Here is a 5,738-nt window from a genome sequence, read left to right as displayed (position 1 = left end):
AGGCGACCGCCACCAGCCGACCGCCACCAGCCGACCGCCACCAGCCGACCGCCACCAGCCGTTCGCGGTGTGCGCCTCCGGCGCCACCGGTCCCCAAGCACCATCCCCAAGCACCATCCCCGACCGCCACCCCCCGACCGCCACCAGCCGACCGCCACCCAGCGACCGCCACCCGCCGTTCGCGGTGTGCGCCGTTATCCGCCTCTGGGTGGTCCTTGCCGGGCGTGGATCGGCGTCCGCTGTCGGTAGGTGACGGGACCATAATTGGCCCGCGGACCAGCCGGCGGGGCTCTATGGAAAAGCCCACCCGCCTTCGCTGGTTCCCCGGTCGGCCACGAGTAGCGATAATTCGGCCTCTTCGCCCGGAGCGCGGCTCAACTTAAGCGAAAATGCACTAAGTGCCAAAGCCCATTCATTTACAACGGCGTGTCCGCCAGAGGGCGCGTTTCCCGCCGCGGACCGGCCGGCGGGGCTCGTCGGAGAGCGTATCCGCCTCTCGGTGGTCCTTGCCGGGCGTGGGTCGGCGTCCGCTGTCGGTACTTTACGGGACCGCAATCGGCCCGCGGACCAGCCGGCGGGGCTCTCTTGAGAGCTTACCCGCCTTCGCTGGTTCCCCGGTCGGCCGCGAGTGGCGAGATTTCGGCCTCTTCACCTGGAGCGCGGAGCGACTTTTGCCAAATTTTTTCTAAGTGCCAAGGGCTCTCGCGCCGCGTTGCGTCCGCCTCTGCTGGTTCCCCGGTCGGCCGCGAGTGGCGAGAATTCGGCCTCTTCACCCGGAGCGACTTTTGCCCAATTTTTTCTAAGTGCCAAGGGCTCTCGCGCCGCGATGCGTCCGCCTCTGCTGGTTCCCCGGTCGGCCGCGAGTGGCGAGAATTCGGCCTCTTCACCCGGAGCGACTTTTGCCAATTTTTTTCTAAGTGCCAAGGGCTCTCGCGCCGCGATGCGTCCGCCTCTGCTGGTTCCCTGGTCGGCCACGAGTGGCGAGAATTCGGCCTCTTCACCTGGAGCGCGGAGCGACTTTTGCCAATTTTTTTCTAAGTGCCAAGGGCTCTTGCGCCGCGATGCGTCCGCCTCTGCTGGTTCCCCGGTCGGCCGCGAGTGGCGAGAATTCGGCCTCTTCACCCGGAGCGACTTTTGCCAATTTTTTTCTAAGTGCCAAGGGCTCTCGCGCCGCGATGCGTCCGCCTCTGCTGGTTCCCCGGTCGGCCGCGAGTGGCGAGAATTCGGCCTCTTCACCTGGAGCACGGAGCAACTTTTGCCAAATTTTTTCTAAGTGCCAAGGGCTCTCGCGCCGCGATGCGTCCGCCTCTGCTGGTTCCCCGGTCGGCCGCGAGTGGCGAGAATTCGGCCTCTTCACCCGGAGCCCGGGCCGACTCCCGCCGATACGATCACATCATGATCCAATAGCGAGTGTCGTATAACTATAACATGATGTACAAAATAAATATATAAATATTAACATCCCCTATAAACATTAAATATATAAATATTAACATCACCTATAAACATTAAACATATAAATATTAACATCGCCTATAAACATGATGAATACAGTGTTTATAACCGAATGCTCATTTTGTATTATTTGGCTTTAAATGCGATCATATGTAGTATATATCATGTATTTATCCACGAACCGTTAAAGAGATGTCAAGTCAGGCTACCTTAAGAGAGTCATAGTTACTCCCGCCGTTTACCCGCCTCTGTGCGAGAGGCGGTGTAATTTCTCTCCGTGTCCGCTGGAGGGAGGTATTTCCCCGTTACGACCTCCGGGAAGATCACCGGGACGCGGAGAACGCTTAGCCGGGGCGCTGGAAGCCTCGTTCGGCTTATAAAGTGAGGAGGAAAGCACTCGGGGAACCGGCTGGGGGTGCTGGGGAAGTTCAGCGGGCCGCGTAAAACGCTTAGCCGGGGCTCTGGAAGCCTCGTTCGGCTTAAAGAGTGAGGAGGAATGCATCATGAGAACCGGCTGGAGGTGCTTTGGAAGCTCGGCGGGCCGCGTAAAACGCTTAGCCGGGGCTCTGGAAGCCTCCTCGGGGGTCAAGAGTTAGGAGGAAAGCCCCATGAGAACCGGCTGGAGGTGCTCCGGAAGCTCAGCGGGCCGCGTAAAACGCTTAGCCGGGGTGCTGGAAGTCTCCTCGGGCGTCAAGAGTGAGGAGGAAAGCACTCGGGGAACCGGCTGGGGGTGCTGGGGAAGTTCAGCGGGCCGCGTAAAACGCTTAGCCGGGGCTCTGGAAGCCTCGTTCGGCTTAAACAGTGAGGATGGGAGCACCCGGAGAACCGGCTGGAGGTGCTCTGGAAGTCCAGCGGGCCGCGTAAAACGCTTAGCCGGGGCTCTGGAAGCCTCGTTCGGCTTAAACAGTGAGGATGGGAGCACCCGGAGAACCGGCTGGAGGTGCTCTGGAAGTCCAGCGGGCCGCGTAAAACGCTTAGCCGGGGCTCTGGAAGCCTCGTTCGGCTTAAACAGTGAGGATGGGAGCACCCGGGGAACCGGCTGGAGGTGCTCTGGAAGTCCAGCGGGCCGCGTAAAACGCTTAGCCGGGGCTCTGGAAGCCTCCTCGGGCGTCAAGAGTGAGGAGGAATGCATCATGAGAACCGGCTGGAGGTGCTGTGGAAGCTCGGCGGGCCGCGTAAAACGCTTAGCCGAGGCTCTGGAAGCCTCCTCGGGCTTCAAGAGTTAGGAGGAAAGCCCCATGAGAACCGGCTGGAGGTGCTGTGGAAGCTCGGCGGGCCGCGTAAAACGCTTAGCCGGGTCTCTGGAAGCCTCGTTCGGCTTAAAGAGTGAGGAGTGAAGCACCCGGAGAACCGCCTGGAAGTGCTGTGGAGGCTCGGCGGGCCGCGTAAAACGCTTAGCCGGGGCTCTGGAAGCCTCGTTCGGCTTAAACAGTGAGCAGGAAAGCACCCGTGGAACCGGCTGGAGGTGCGGTGGAAGCTCAGCGGGCCGCGTAAAACGCTTAGCCGGGGCTCTGGAAGCCTCCTCGGGGGTCAAGAGTTAGGAGAAAAAGCACCCCCGAGAACCGGCCGGGTCCTCCACGAACCGTGAAAAAGATGTCGAGTGCCTCTACCTTAAGAGAGTCATAGTTACTCCCGCCGTTTGGCCGAAGGTGTATTTACTCGCCGTGTCCGCTGGAGGGAGGTATTTCCCCGCTCCAACGGCACCGGCGGCTTCCGAACGTCTCCCCGAGCGCTCGGAAGTCCGCGCGGGGGGGAGAAGCGGGCCGTGCGAGGTACCGGGTGGAGCTGGACCGTCACCTGGTCCGCTCGTCGGGCGCGCCGGCCGCTGGAAGTCGAACAAAGCTCCGCGATCTCATCCGCGGTGCTTGTAAAGTGCAGATCCGCTGGGCTGGAGCTATTTTGGGCCACTTGGCGCGCGCGCACGGCCTCCCGGAGGTGCCGGGTGGAGTGCGCGAGCGCACCGGCCGCTGGAAGTCGGATAAAGCTCCGCGATCTCATCCGCGGAGCTTGTAAAGTGCAGATCCGCTGGGCTGGAGCTATTTTCGGCCACTTGCGCATGCGCACGGCCTCCCGGAGGTGCCGGGTGGAGTGCGCGAGCGCACCGGCCGCTGGAAGTCGGATAAAGCTCCGCGATCTCATCCGCGGAGCTTGTAAAGTGCAGATCCGCTGGGCTGGAGCTATTTTCGGCCACTTGCGCATGCGCACGGCCTCCCGGAGGTTCCGGGCGGCGTGCGTAAGCGCACCGGCCGCTGGAAGTCGAATAATGCTCCGCGATCTCATCCGCGGTGCTTACAACTAGCCGATCCGGTCGGCCTGGAGCTATTTTCGGCCACTTGGCCCGCGCGCACGGCCTCCCGGCTGTCCCGGTGGTCCCGGTCGCCTCCGCGGGCGGTTAAAAAAATCTCAAGTGAGCCTACCTTAAGAGAGTGACTGTTACTCCCGCCGTTTGGCCGCTCAGAGTGCCACCGGACGCGCAGCAACGCGAGTGTGCGCTAAGTGCGAGAGGTGGCGTATTTACCCGCCGTGTCCGCTAGAGGGAGGTATTTCCCCGTTACAAGCTCCGGGAAGATCAGCGGGACGCGGAGAACGCTTAGCCGGGGCTCTGGAAGCCTCGGGCGGCTTAGAAAGTGAGGAGAAAAGCACCCGGAGAAGCGGCTGGAGGTGCTCTGGAAGTTCAGCGGGCCGCGTAAAACGCTTAGCCGGGGCTCTGGAAGCCTCGTTCGGCTTATAAAGTGAGGAGGAAAGCACTCGGGGAACCGGCTGGAGGTGCTGTGGAAGTTCAGCGGGCCGCGTAAAACGCTTAGCCGGGGCTCTGGAAGCCTCGTTCGGCTTAGGAAGTGAGGTGGAAAGCACCCGGAGAATATTTCAATATGATTTGACTATAAATGCGATCATATGTAGTATATATCACATATTTATCCACGAACCGTTCAAGAAAATGTCAAATGAGCCTAACTTAAGAGAGTGACTGTTACTCCCGCCGTTTGGCCGCTCAAAGTGCCACCGGACGCGCAGCAACGGGTGTGTGCGCTAAGTGCGAGAGGTGGCGTATTTACCCGCCGTGTCCGCTGGAGGGAGGTAATTCCCCGTTACGACCTCCGGGGAGATCAACGGGACGTGGAGAACGCTTAGCCGGGGCTCTGGAAGCCTCGGGCGGCTTAGAAAGTGAGGAGGAAAGCAGCCGGGGAACCGGCTGGAGGTGCTCTGGAAGCTCAGCGGGCCGCGCAAAACGCTTAGCCGGGGCTCTGGAAGCCTCGTTCGGCTTAAACAGTGAGGAGGAAAGCAGCCGTGGAACCGGCTGGAAGTGCTGTGGAGGCTCGGCGGGCCGCGTAAAATGCTTAGCCGGGGTGCTGGAAGCCTCGTTCGGCTTAAAGAGTGAGGAGTAAAGCACCATGAGGACCGTCTGGAGGTCTTCTGGAAGCACAGCGGGCCGTGGAGAACGCTTAGCCGGGGTGGTGGAAGCCTGGGCCGGCTTAGAGAGTGAGGAGTAAAGCACCATGAGGACCGGCTGGAGGTCTTCTGGAAGCACAGCGGGCCGTGGAGAACGCTTAGCCGGGGTGCTGGAAGTCGAGTAAGGCTCAGCCATCTCGTCCAAGGTGCTTACAAAGTGCATGTCCGCTCGGCTGGAGGTATTTCCGGCCACCCGGCGCGTGTGCACGGCCTCTGGGTGGCTCCGGGCCGGCTAGAATTCCGGACCGCGATCGCTAACTCGCGGGACCCTAAATGGCCCGCGGACCAGCCGGCGGGACCTCGGTGACCACCCATCCGCCTCGCGGTGGTCCCCGGCCGGGTAGAATTCCGGACCGCGATCGGTACCTCGCGGGACCCTAAATGGCCCGCGGACCAGCCGGCGGGACCTCGGTGAGCACCCATCCGCCTCGCGGTGGTTCCCGGCCGGCTAGAATTCCGGACCGTGATCGCTAACTCGCGGGACCCTAAATGGCCCGCGGACCAGCCGGCGGGACCTCGGTGACCACCCATCCGCCTCGCGGTGGTCCCCGGCCGGGTAGAATTCCGGACCGCGATCGGTACCTCGCGGGACCCTAAATGTCCCGCGGACCAGCCGGCGGGACCTCGGTGAGCACCCATCCGCCTCGCGGTGGTTCCCGGCCGGCTAGAATTCCGGACCGCGATCGCTAACTCGCGGGACCCTAAATGGCCCGCGGACCAGCCGGCGGGACCTCATTGAAGACCCATCCGCCTCGCGGTGGTCCCCGGCCGGCTAGAATTCCGGACCGCGATCGGTACCTCGCGGGACCCTAAATGGCCCGCGGACCAGCCGG

The sequence above is a fragment of the Syngnathus floridae genome, unplaced genomic scaffold (assembly GCF_059516105.1).
Source record: "Syngnathus floridae isolate MCC-2025c unplaced genomic scaffold, RoL_Sflo_1.0 HiC_scaffold_153, whole genome shotgun sequence".
NCBI lineage: Eukaryota > Metazoa > Chordata > Actinopteri > Syngnathiformes > Syngnathidae > Syngnathus > Syngnathus floridae.
The sequence above is the reverse complement of the archived record's forward strand: the minus strand, read 5'-3'. Positions refer to the sequence as shown.